The following is a 14693-nucleotide window of genomic DNA, read 5'->3' on the forward strand; positions in this document are numbered from 1 at the left end:
CGCCCACCAGAGAGGATCCATCTACAGAAAAGGCACTTAACAACCAAATAGACAGAATGACTTGGCCATTTGATGTTGGCCTACATTTGCCACTGAACAAACAAGTGCTGGCACAATTGGTTTACATAAAGAAAGGCCATAGAGGCCACTCATGGGCTCAGTTGCATGGGGTCCCAATCACCAAGGTTGATTCAGTTACTGCTACTGCAAAATGTCCCACCTGACAGCAATAGAAACCAATGCTGAGTCCCTGATACATCACTATCTCTTGAAGGCATCAACCTGATACTTAGCAAGTCTATTACAGTGGACTCCCTCCACACTGGAAGGGGTGGAAATTCATGTTGATGGGAATTGCCACATATTCCAGGTAGGGTTTACCTTTCCTGCCCACAAGGCCTCAGCCAATACTACTATATGAGGACTTACAGAGATGACACCCTGAGAGGAAGAAGTGCCATTCTCCAGGGAGTATATATTCTATTTAGGGTCCCACATGATCTATTGGGGCTTTTCTTGGTACTCCTCTGCCCAACTTGAATGGGAAATGGACAAGTGCTGCAGCTGTAGCCTGAAGAGAGCATGGCAGACAGGGGCATAGACCTCTCAGGTATAAGGGACTGATTCAGCCCACGAGTTAAGCCACTTAGACCTACAGAAGGGCTAGGGGTAAGAGTAAAGGGAATCTAGAATGGGTAGTAGAGGGATTCAAGGTGTAACTTTTATATCAGCTCTAGTGGCAAGGGCTGTATTATATCTACTAACTTTCCTCTTACAAGTTTCCAGGAAAAGAGATGAACCAGAATCCTAGAGATTTTCCCAGAACTTCCTACATGAATCAAGGGGATCTGAGCATTCCAAGAGGTGAATTGTAGTGGATTCTGTGGTGGACTGCTTAGAATCTTCTTCAGAACCACGACACACGTGATCCCGGTAGCCAAGAATATTTGCTACTGACGGCTCTCAGCTGTGTCTCTCTCCAGACCTTGGCATCTGCTGAGGGGAGTTACCTTGCCCAAAGTTATGCCTATTTTCCCCAGAGGCAGCTCACATCTAAAGACCAGTCTATGTGGGATTACAAGGGCCTAGACCCCTTGCCTCAACTGTGGGTATCTCTGAAGACCCAGCCCTTCAGAGCTCCTTGTGGAATTGGTTGAGGCCTCTGTTGCAACTACACTGCAATTTTACAGTTCCATCTGCCCAATCCTGCTTCCTTTACTCTCTCACAGATGTTACTATGCACTTCCCAATAAACTTCCTGCACACAAATCTCAGCATCTCAGAGTCTATTTCCTTGGGATGAGAACCTGCAACAGTAATGCTATTTTAAGTAGTCTCTAGGATGGCTGGAAATGAGGAGAATGGAGGTACGAAGACCAGCTAGAAATTGTAAGAATCCAAGCAACAGATGTTGAAGGCCTGAACTAGGAAGAGATGTATGTGTGTATTGAGGGTGAAAGAAGATATATATTTGAAAGGCATTTCAAAAGGGGAAGAAGCAATATTCCTTAGTGATTCAACATAGAGATTGAAAGAGAGGTAGGAGTCAAGTTTTGACCTTTGGTGATTGACAGAAAGGTAGTACTACAAGAGAAAGAAGAGGAACCAGTGTAATGGGGAGGGGAAGAGTTCCACTTTAGACCTGTGGCACTGATTATACACCTGAAGGAAATGCAGTTACCTTAATATATTTAACAGAAAACATCTAAATTGTGTGAGTCGAGTCAGCTCCTCAGTGATCCTCATGAATACATTTTTCTGACATAAGGCCTGTAAGTCATTAAGGGTGAGCTTCATTAGACCACAATTGGAAGGATAATATAGTGCTAGAATTTTCTTATCTCCATTGTTCCCACCTCCAGATTTCAGGTCTGTTAGCAGGAATGCTCTGAGTGATGATCATCCTTATAACACTTTTTTTTCTTTCAAAAAGTAAAATGGGCTGAAACATAATTGCACAATCTACCAGGTAGAGAGAATTATAAAATAAGTAAGAAAATCTTTAACATATCAGACCATAGCTTCAATAAAGAGATACATTAAAATATTTCTCTGAAGTTGAAGTAGAATGATTTTATTTTGCAGAAAAGGGAATAGACTTTTCAATAGTATAGAACTATCAGAGGCATACAAACCATATCAGTCTATATGAATAAGACTCTATAAGACAATTCATTCAAGGCAGCCTATCCTGTTGTGAACTACTTTTCTCTATCTGAATCCATCCATCCTTCGCGGTTTGGGCAAACACTGTTTTTGAAATTTAATTACGCTGAAACCCTTCACTCATAAGCTCTTTTAGGCCATTAAGCTATTCATCTGCAATAGATTTCCCTCCTTAGGAAACGCAGCGCCAGTAGCTACAAAAGTTATTTCAATCAATTTGCACAATGTACTGAGAGGAGGATGTAAAGTGCTTGGGTGTGTTTCTTCTCCACCATAAGCTATTTCTAACCAATGCACTTAAAGTCCTAATCTTTTTCTACCTCCCAATCATAGGTCAGTCCTTCACAAACTTCTCAGAGCTTTGGTAAACCAATGCTTGTTTTTCCAGTTTCTTTTCTTTTTCCTTTCCTTTTTCTTTCTTTCTCTCTCTCTTCCTTTCTTCCTTCCTCCTCTCCTTCCTCTTTCCTTCCTTCTTCCTTCTTTCCCTCCTTTCTCCCTTTCTCCATCTCTCTCTTTCTCTCTCTCCCCACAACCTCCTCTCTCTCCTTCTTTCCTAAACATAGATCTGGATGCTTGAATGTCAGCGAGTTGACTATGATAGTTCATGAAATGTGATATTGTAGGTCAGGGGGGACACTTGTTTCCAATTCTGTGTCTTTGCCTGTGTAAACAAGACACAAGATAAATGTGTAACGCATCAGCCAATAAAATACTTAAATTCAGAATCCCCCAGTTTCTCTGCTTGTATTTCATTAGTATTTGGGAAAAGAGTTGATATTTGGTGAAGCTAGGTCCTACTGCTGTACTTGTCAAGATAACCTAAAAACGCAGTATCAGCTGTAATTTTATCCCATCTCCTCTTGATATCCCCCTACAGAGCAATAGTGTTCCTATAGCAACTCAGTCTGTGATACACTGGAGCTATCTACACTTGGTGTTTTCTTTCTAGAAAGCATTATTTTCTCACCTTGTCATTGGATTCAATGTAGATGATGCCTAATGTTTCTTCCTAACCAAAGACTTAAAAGAAGATGTACTACTGCTCTAAAGCAGCCATCATATGTTCCTCAGAAAATGAATGTGTATTTCTCTCCCTTCCCTGCCACACACAGTGTGCAAACAAAAGACTGTCTGATCGCCTGACCTGCTGGGGAGCCCTTAAGCAATGCCACATGCTTAAGCACATTTCTGCAAAATTTAATTTGCTAAAATCCCCCTTAAACATTCATGTATATTTTATGTCCTTTCATTCCTTACCGATTACCAAAGCATTTCTGTGTGTCAACATAAGCATTTTCTTTTCTCAACACTCTCCTCTTCCTGCTCCTTTCCTTGAGTTATGGTGTCATTCAGTAATTTAACATCCAAGTATTTTATCACTGGAACTATGGAGACAGCTGTCAGTGCCTTAATGATTAGCTCACATAGGAAAGGAAAGTCTTCTCAAGTTTAATTTACGGGAGAGTGAATTCCTATTGTTTCACTCTTATTTGCATATTCTCTGGTTTTGTAAGGCCTTTTTGCATGTTTTGGGAAAGATGAATGGAAAGATCATTTCTCCCCCACCCCCACCCCCTCCTCTAAGGAACATAACCAGAGCCTTCACAAGGCTTAGAGTCAAGAAATTCCGAAATTAACCTGAGGCTCCTATCCTAGAGCTAAGTTTCGGGGAAATTCATGTCTGTATTAAACTGAAGATAGCAATAAATACCATTTGTGTAGTGCTTTACATTATTCAACATGTTTTTACCTACATCTCATATACGCCAAGCCAACAACCCCTTGAGGTAAACATTAAATATATCCGAATTGAAGTTCAGAGCAGTTAAGTAACTTACCCCTGTTTATAAGGTTGGGAAGTGGAGCCAGGAAGCAAACATAGATCTCTGACCCCAAACAGAGTTTCTCTGCTTAATTCCACGCTTTGTGCTAATGGTTCTTAAAAGAAAGTACAGGCAGCAAATTCATATACTTAGGTGAATTTTCTTGATTTTTTTTTTCAATTGAGATATAATTGATATATAACATTATATTAGTTTCAGGTGTACAATATAATTATTCAACATATGTATATATTGCAAAATGATCACAATAACTCTAGTTAACATCCATCACCACACATAGTTACAATTTTTTTCTTATGGTGAGAACTTTCAAGATCTACTCTCTTAACAACTTTCAAATATACAATATTATTAACTATAGTGACCATGCTGTACGTTACATCCCCAGGACTTATTTACTTTACAACTGGAAGTTGGTACTTTTCGAGCACCTTCACCCATCTTAGGTGTTTTTTTAGTTTCTATTTTTGAGGATAAATAACTTTCCAGTTTAAATAAAATGCCAGGTATTGAGTTATTGGATATTAATATTGTACATGAAAATGCCAGGAATGTACAGTGACTGTAAAAAATAATGTAAATATGCCTGTGGAGATTAAAAAATATTTTTTGGGACTAGCCACTTGTTCTTCCCTAGAATAAACATCGCAGGTCTTCTTGATTGTTTTGAAATAAAACCGTTTTTAGGATTCATACTTTAAATCAGCTATAAAATCTCCCTTCAAATGGCCATTTCATAAAATGGTTTTGTTAGCCCAACCTAGGTATGAAAGGAATGAAGTGAACAGATCCAAGATTAATTGCTATTTAAGTGTTCCTTACCCAGAGACAGATCTATTTGCAAAGCTATATCCTAGACCAGCTGCCTCCCTGAATCAAGCAATCAACATTTACTATTCTAGGAAATCAGATCAATCTTAACATTAACCTAAATATGGTATGATCAGCAAAAAAAAAAAAAAAAAAAGCCTCTATTAGTATTACCAAACAAAATTAACACATTCTTTCTTTTTTTTTTTTCTAGTCCTTTTTTTTTGTGTGTGTGTGTGTGAGGAAGATCAGCCCTGAGCTAACATCCATGCTAATCCTCTTCTTTTTGCTGAGGAAGACTGGCTCTGAGCTAACATCTATTGCCAATCCTCCTCCTTTTTTTCCCCCCAAAGCCCCAGTAGATAGTTGTATGTCACAGTTGCACATCCTTCTGGTTGCTGTGTGTGGGACGCGGCCTCAGCATGGCCGGAGAAGCAGTACATCGGTGCGCGCCCGGGATCCGAACCCGGGCCACCAGCAGCAGAGCGCGCACACTTAACTGCTAAGCCACGGGGCCGGCCCAACACATTCTTAAATGAATTATAAATTACTTTTTGGCTCATTTGTGGTTTAGGATTATCTACATTTTAGATCCATTACTGGATAATCTAAAATTTACTATTTTGCTTAAAGAACTTTTTTTTTTTTTTTTTTAAAGATTTTATTTATTCATTTTTTTCCCCCCAAAGCCCCAGTAGATAGCTGTACGTCACAGGTTCACATCCCTCCAGTTGCTGTACGTGGGACTCGGCCTTGGGTTGGACGGAGAAGTGGTGCCCCGGGGCGCACCCAGGATCCGAACCCGGGCCGCCAGCATCAGAGCGCGCGCACTTAACCGCCAAGCCACGGAGCCGGCCCTGCTTAAAGAACTTTTTTAAAAATTGTCTTGTGTTTTTAAAATTTCAGGGAAGCATCTATGATTTTTTTTTAACCTATGATTCTATGATTCTTACAGGGCATATCATTCCCTCCAAGAAACTAAAGACTCAATTCAAAGCATAATGAGGGTTTCTTTCCACAGCCCATTACCTCAGAATGTAGGTTCATAACACAGTAGAATAAAATCAGAGCATAAATTACTAACTGATATGTTGGTCTCTTACACAAAAATAAAACCTATATTCATTGATTTACTCATCCCTGAAGCAATTTAACTGTCTGTGTTATATACTTCTGTACACATATCACTCATTTTCGCATAACCCATCCCAAAGCAATTGCTCCTCCAAAGTTTTCTATTTTCTTATTCACAAACACAAGCATTTGGCTATTGCTTCATAGAATCATATTGTAAAACATCTCCAGATCTTCTGGCCATCTTACAGTAACTGGAAACCTTTCATTCTAAAGCTATATATATATATATGTGTGTGTGTGTGTGTGCATATATATATATATATATATACACAAAACAAAACAAAGAAAAAACAAAGGACAAATAAAGAAGTATCTGAACAGGCAGAGAAACCAGAGCTTATTAGGTTTGTTTTGTTTTGTTTTCCTCAAGAAAAATTGTTTCTAGGCTAAGGAATTAAGCAGAACAATAGCGTTTAGTTACTGTGAGAATCTCACCGCTCTCTGCCCTTCTCTAATTTCTGGGGTTTCTGAAGTACATCTAGATCTGTAAGCTCTGTAGCCACAAAGTTCAGTTCTCATCTTGAATGAAAATTGCCTAGGGCATGTTTACTAGATGACAAAATTGGGTTGTTAAGTGAAAGTCTTAGGAATCAAGATTTCTCTGTGCAGCTTGTTTTCCAAGAAATGGGAGGAGAATGGATAGAAATCAGATCAAATTAATTACTGACCCTACACACACACACGCACAATATTAAAAGTTGGTGCACTGGAAAGCCCATGATAGGTGGAGTCATAGAGGCCTAAATTGAATCCCAGCCGTGTCATGTGTTTGGGGAAATTATTTCACCTTTTAATCCTTCAGTTTTCTTATCTGAGGGGAAAAAATCATCCATAGAATTATTATGAGGATCAAATGAGAGAATGAATATAAAGGGCTTTGAAGTCATATTATCTGGGTTAGATTCCTGGCTCACACAATCCTGGCAAGTGACTTAATGTTGCAGAACCTCAGATTCCTCATTTTTAAAAACAGGGATAATAATAGGGCCTCTCTCCTAGGTTTATTGTAAAGACTAAATGAAATAATGTATAAAGGACTTAGCCCTTTATAAAACCAAGCACATAGTAGGCATTCATGAAATGGTCACTCTCTTTTTCCCTTCCTTTCAGTTCCCAAATGTGATTTTCTTTCTTGCAATTATTGTTATTAAACATTCTAACAACTTAACTTCTTTCAAACTCTCCAATTTTAAAATTTAGGAATCTAGGACAAAACTCATCTTAGGGCCGCCCCGTGGCTTGGCGGTTGGGTGCGCGCGCTCCGCTGCTGGCGACCCGGGTTCGGATCCCTGGCGCGCACTGACTCACTGCTTCTCTGGCCGACGCACTGCTTTTCTGGCCGACGCACTGCTTCTCTGGCCGTGCTGAGGCCGCGTCCCACATACAGCAACTAGAAGGATGTGCAGCTATGACATACAACTATCTACTGGGGCTTTGGGGGGTGTGGAATTAATTAATTAAAATAACTGTTCAAAAAAAAAACTCCTCTTAAATTTTATTCTGAAAAGTAGACCTTAGTAATATGCCTATTTGCAAATGTTTTTGTTTATTAAACAAAGTTCTAAAGATGTTTCCTTTTAAAGATCTTTTTCCAATGTTTTCTTAAAAACAAAAAAAATATTAAGTACAAGAAGACAATGGAAATAAAATATTCCTGTACCCAGAATTAATTACTGTCAACATCTTGGCAAATTAGCTTCTAATTTTTCTTTCTTCATTTTAAAGAAAAATTTGCTTATTGTTTTTGTAAAGATAATACATGCTAATTATAAGAGATCAAGCAATCCAGAAAAGTAAAAGTTTTAAAATCACTTTAAGCCCCACTACCCATAAATTACTATTATTAATATTAGAGGAAGCTAATTCGAGATAGTTCCTATACAACTACAGGTGGATGGATAAATGCATGTATGTGTTGATGGATGGATGGATAGATAGAAAAAAATTAAATTTCATTTCCCTTGAATTTTATAAAAGAAAACAAATAAACTAAAGAAATTATCATATTCAAATAAAATATTTCTTCACAAGAGATATTATTTCATAAAAGAGCTCTTTAAGGTTTTATGTAGGGAGTGAGGGAGACAAAAAGAGACTAGAAAATATTAATAAGATAGGTCATTTTAAAAAAAACCTACAATTATCAACTTTAGTAAATATTTATTGGTCCCATCCTTTAGAAGATATTAATAGTCTTCTTTCTTATTCTTTTCCTCAGATCTCTCAAAAATTTCTTAGTTACTTTTTATCTTTACATTGTCAATATTTAACCACATTCATATCTTGTCCAGTTACCATATCCCATAATTAATTCATATTGGTTTTATACTTAAATTGATCCAATGCTTACCCACCAGTCTTTTACTATGATTTCTATATTCCCGACTTCCTTATTTTGATTCATTTCTTAAATGGTTAGATTTATTTGTCAAAATATTTTTCAATAATGCTGTATTCTCCAAATTGTAATATGTTTGAGAATGTCTGTTTGCTGCCTTTATATCAGAATGACACTTTGGCTGGATATAATTCTTCAGTCACTTTTCCTCTCAGAACTTTGCAGACCTTAGTCTGTTTTCTTCTGGCTGTGTAGAAGTCTGAAGCCAGCCTCAAACTTTTCTCCTTGTAGGTAGTTCTTTTTGTTTAAAGACTTCATTTTTTTAGAGCAGTTTTAGATTTACAATAAAACTGAGAGGAAGGTATAAAGATTTCCCATATACCCTCTGCCCCCACACATGCATAGCCTCCTCTATTATCAACATCACTCACCAGCATGGTACATTTTTACCAAGGATCATCCTACGTTGACATGTTATAATCATGCAAAGTCCATAGTTTACCTAAGGGTTCACTCTTGGTGGTGTACATTCAGTGGGTTTGAACAAACGTATGATGACATGTTTCCATCATTACGGTATCATACAGAGTATTTTCATTGTTCTAAAAGTCCTCTGTGCTCTGCCTATTCATCTCCTCTCCCCCTCACCACTGGAAACCACTGATCTTTTCATTATCTCTACAGTTTTGTCTTTTCCACAATGTCATACAGTTGGAATCATACAGTATGTAGTCTTCTCATATTAGCTTCTTTCATTTGATAATATACATTTAAGTTCCTCCATGTCTTTTCATGGTTTGATAGCTCATTTCTTTTAGCACTGAATCATATTCCATTGTCTGGATATACCACAGTTTATTTATCTATTCACCTACTGAAGGACACCTTGGTTGCTTCCAAGTTTTGGCAATTATGAATAAAGCTGCTGTAAACATCAGTGTGCAGGTTTTTGTGTGGACATAAGTTTTCAGCCCCTTTGGGTAAATACCAAGGAGCACAATTACTGAATCGTATGGTAAAAGTATGTTAAGTTTTGCAAGAAAACGCCAAATTGTCTTCCAAAGTGGCTGTACCATTTTGCCTTCCCACCAACAATGAATGAGAGTTCTTATTGTTCCACATCCTCACCAGTATTTGGTGTTGTCACTGTTCTGGATTTTGGCCATTCTAGTAGGTGTGTAGTGGTATCTCATTATTGTTGTTTTCATTTGCATTTCCCTGATGACATATGATGTGGAGCATCTTTTCTTATGTTTAATTGCCATCTGTATATCTTCTTTGGTGAGGTGTCTATTACTGTCTTTGGCCCATTTTTTAATCAAGTTGTTTGTTTTCTTATTGTTGAGTTTTAAGAGTTCTTTGTATATTTTGGATAATAATCTTTTATCAGATATGTTTTTTGCAAATATTTTCTCCCAGTCTGTGGCTTGTCTTCTAATTCTCTTGATATTGTCTTTTGTAGAGCAAACATTTTCAATTTATCAATTATTTCTTTTATAGATCATGTCTTTGGTGTTGTATCTAAAAAGGCATCACCATACCCAAGATCATCTAGGTTTTCTCCTACGTTATCTTCTAGGAGTTTTATAGTTTTGCATTTTACATTCAGGTCTATGATCCATTTTGAGTTAATTTTTGTGAAAGGTGTAAGGTCTGTGTCTAGATTAATTTTTTTGCACATAGATGTTCAGTTGGTCCTGCATCATTTGTTGAAGAGACTGTCTTTGCTCCATTGTATTGCCTTTGCCCTTTTGTCAAAGATCAGTTGACCATACTTATGGGGGTCTATTTCTGGGCTCTCTATTCTGTTCCATTGATCTATTTGTCTACTCTTTTGCCAATACCACACTGTCTTGATTACTGAGTCTTTATGGTGAGTCTTAAAGTTGGGCAGCATCTGTCCGCCAACTTTGTTCTTCTCCTTCAATGTTTTGTTGGCTATTCTGGGTCTTTTGCCTCTCCATATAAAGTTTAGAATAAGTTTATCTGTATCCGTGATATAACTTGCTGGGATTTTGATTGGGATTGCATTGAATCCATAGATCAGGCTGTGGATAACTGACAATTTGACAATATTAAATCTTCCTATAGATGAACATGCAATACCCCTCCATTTATTTAGTTCTTTAATATTATTCATCAAAGTTTTACAGTTTTCCTCATATGGACCTTGCATTTATTTTGTTAGATTTATAACTAAGTATTTCTTTTGGGGGAGTGCTAATGTAAATGTTACTGTTTGTAATTTCAAATTCCACTTGTTCATAGTTGGTATAAAGGAAAGCAATTGACTTTTGTATATTAACCATATACCCCCAAACTTGCCATAATTGCTTATTAGGTCCATGAGTTATTTTATTGATTCTGTTGATGTTCTACTTAGATGATCGTGTCATCTGCAAAAAAAGACAGTTTTGTGTCTTCCTTCCCGAACTGTATATCTTTTATTTCCTTTTCTTACCTTATTGCATTAGCAAGAACTTCCAGTATGATGTTGAAAAGAAGTGGTAAGAGGGTATATCCTTGTCTTATACCTGATCTTAGTGAGAAAGCTTTGAGTGTCTCACCAGTAAGTACGATGTTAGCTGTAGGTTTTTTATAGTTAGTTTTTATCAAGTCAAGAAAATTCCTTCTATTCCTAGTTTGCTAAGGTGTGTTTTATGGCCCAGAATGTGGTCTATCTTGGTGAATGTTCCACGTGAGCTTGAGAAAAACGTGCCATGTCCTTACTGATTTTTCTGCCTGCTGGATCTGTCCTCTCTTAAAAGATGAGTTTTGAAGTCTCTAACTATGATAGTGGATTCATCTATTTCTCCTTGCAGTTTTTGCCTCATTTAGTTTGACACTCTATTGTTGGGCACACATTAAGAACTGTTATGTCTTCTTGGAGAAATGACACTTTTATCATTATGTAATGCTCTTCTTTATCTCTGATAACTTTCCTTACTTTGAAGTCTCCTCTGTCTGAAATTAGTATAGCTACTCCTCGTTTATTTTGATTAGTGTTAGCATGGTATATTTTTCTCCATCCCTTTACTTTTAATCTATCTATATCTTCATATTTAAAGTGGGTTTCTTGCAAACAGCATATAGTTGGATCGTGTTTTTAATCCACTCTGAAAATCTCTGTTTTTTAATTGGTGCATTTAGACCATTGACCTTCAAAGTGATTATTGATATAGCTGGATTAGTGTCTACCATAATCATTACTGTTTTCTATTTGTTGCCTTTGTTCTTTGTTCCTATTTTTGTTCTCCACTCTTTTTTTTGCCTTTTGGAGTTTTTGTTTTTTTTTTTTTGTGAGGAAGATCAGCCCTGTGCTAACATCTGCCAATCCTCCTCTTTTTTTGCTGAGGAAGACTGGCCCTGGGCTAACATCCGTGCCCATCTTCCTCCACTTTATATGGGACATCGCCACAGCATGGCTTGCCAAGCAGTGTGTCAGTGCGCGCCCAGGATCCGAATTGGAGAACCCTGGGCTGCGGCAGTGGAGCGCACGCACTTAACCACTTGTGCCACCAGGCCGGCCCCTACCTTTTGTAGTTTTAATTAAGCATTTTTTTGTGATTGCATTTTCTCTCCTCTCTTAACATATCAGTTATACTTTTTTTTTACTTTTTTGTGGTCACCTAGAATTCACAATGTAAATTTACAACTAACCCAAATCCACATTTAAACAACACCATACCACTTCACAGGTAGTGTGAGTACCTTATAATAACAAAATAATCCTAATTCCTTTCTTCTGTCTCTTGTATCACTTCTGCCATTCATTTCAGTCATATCTATATATATATGCCATATACATAAGCATACATAACCAAATACATTATTGCTATTATTATTTTTAGCAAAAACTGTTATCTGTTAGATTATTTAAGAATAAGAAAAAGAAATTTTTATCTTATCTTCCCTTATTTCTTTTTTGATGCTCTTCCTTTTTTTATATAAATCTGAATTTCTGATCTACATTATTTTCCCTCTCTCTAAAGAACTTCTTTTAACATTTCTTGCAAGGCACATCTACTGGCAACAAATTCCCTCAATTTTTGTTTGTCTGAGAAAGTTTTTATTTCTCTTTCACTTTTGAATGATAATTTTGCAGGATAAAGAATTCTAGCTTGGTGGGTTTTTTTCTCTCAACACTTTAAATTCACTCCACTCTCTTCTTGTTAGCCTGGTTTCTGAGAAGTCAGATATAATTGCTATTTTTGCTTCTCTATAGGTAAGGTGTTTTTTTTCTGCTGGCTTCTTTCAAGATTTTTTCTTCATCTTGGATTTTCTGTAATTTGAAAATGATATGCCTAGGTTTAGTTTGTTGGCATTTATCCTGCTTGGTGTTCTTGAGCTTCCTGGATCTGCGGTTTGGTGTCTGACATTAATTTAGGGAAATTCTCAGTCATTGTTGTTTCAAATATTTCTTCCATTCCTTTCTCTCTTTCTTCTCCTTCTGTTATTCCCATTACATGTATGTTACAACTTTTGTAGTTGTCCCACAGTCCTTGGATATTCTGTTCTGTTTTTTTCAGCCTTATTCTCTTTGCTTCTTGGTTTTTGAGGATTCTATTGATATATCCTCTAGCTCAGAGATTCTTTCCTCAGCCATGTCCAATCTACTAATGAGCCCCTCAAAGACATTCTTCATTTCTGTTACAGTGTTTTTTATCTTTAGTATTTCTTTTTCGGTTCTTTCTTAGGGTTTCTATCTCTCTGCTTATATCACCCATCTGCTTTTGCATGCTGTCTACTTTATTCATTAGAGCCCTCAGTATATTAATCATAGATGTTTTAAATTCCCAGTCTGATAATTCCAACATCCTTGCCATATCTGATGCTTGAACTGTCTCTTCAAATTGTGTTTTCTGCCTTTTGTTATGCCTTATAACTTTATCTTGATAGCCAAACATGAGGTACTGGGTAAAAGGAACTGCTGTAAATAGCCCTTTAGTAATGTGATGGTGAGGGGGGGAAGAGAAGTGTTCTACAATCCTGTGATTAAGTCTCAGTGCTTTAGTGAGCCTATGCTTCTCGACTGTGAACTTCACAAGTGTTTCTCAGTATTTTTCTCCCCTTTATGTGGGACAGGATGGCTAGAGTAGGCTGGAATTGGGTATTCCTTTCCCCAGGTCAGTTAGTCTCTGATAATACCCCAGCAGGTTAGGGTCTGGTTAACTAGTTTCCTCTGAGAGCAGGTCTTATTAAGACAAACAGAATGCTCTGGTGTATTTCAAAATGTTTCCTTTTCCCCTCTCCCTGCTGGAAGCCCTAGGGAATTTTCCTCCAATACATAGTATGGGAACCTCGTTGAGCACCTAGAAGTAAATCTCACAATATTGTGGGACTCCTCTATGTCTAGGTCCCCCTGGAGTTTTTAACTTCCAGAGTTGTCCACACTGAGCCTCTAGCAATACATCAATTACAGTTCAGAATTTCCTACTCTGACACTGGGTCCTGTGACAGCTCTGGCTTATGAGTCTCTGCTCCAGTAAACTGTGGCTCCCTGTATTTGCCTGACTGTTTTTCCAGTCTTGGGGGCAGCAGTTTGCCCTGTGTCCTCCCCTCTTACAGATCCACAAAGAGTAGTTGATTTTTCAGTCTGTTAAGCTTTTTACTTGTTGTTAAGATCTAGTGCCGACTTCCAAGCTCCTTATAAGCAGAACCAGAAATTTGATAATTTGATTACATGCCCAAATAAGTGAGGAAATCTTTCTTCTTCCTCTCATTCATTCAACAAATATTTACTGGGCACCTACAACTTGCTAGACATGGTTCTAGGCATTGGCAATACAGCAGTGAACAAAACAAACTCCTGCCTTCATGGAACTTGCATTATAGTGGAATCTTAAAGTTTAACAGTTTACTAAGCATATATCTTGGTGTTAAGTATTCTCTTTTAAATTTACCAAGAACACAGAATGCTCTTTTGATCTTAAAATTCAGTTGTGTCTAATTTATTTATTTGTTCTTTTATGATGTTGGTTTGGGTCCTCATTTTATTTTCTCAAGCATGCAACCTCTTTTCATTTCATCTATCATTTCATCTTTGAGCTCTTGTTCATTGAATACCGGTTCTCATTAAGTTGTTCTATAGAGTGCAGCATTTATGAATTATTTTCTGTTCCATTAGTATATATTTTCATTTAGGTTGGACTCTATCTTTTGCATGCAATACATGATTTCATGTTGTGCTATAGTATTTTTGCATTGTTGCCGTGTCATTTGTTTCATCTTGCTCATTCTTTAATATCTCTTCTGAGATTTTATTATATATTCTATACTATGATTCTCTATTTCTGTTTGTGGTAGATGGTGGTACACCATTCCATTTCATTATCACCTGTTTCTCTCCAGCAGTAGTTCCTGCTAATCATTGATCATAAGAAAAGGAGAAAAGAGCT

Source organism: Diceros bicornis, chromosome 7 (assembly GCF_020826845.1).
Source record: "Diceros bicornis minor isolate mBicDic1 chromosome 7, mDicBic1.mat.cur, whole genome shotgun sequence".
Taxonomy (NCBI): domain Eukaryota; kingdom Metazoa; phylum Chordata; class Mammalia; order Perissodactyla; family Rhinocerotidae; genus Diceros; species Diceros bicornis.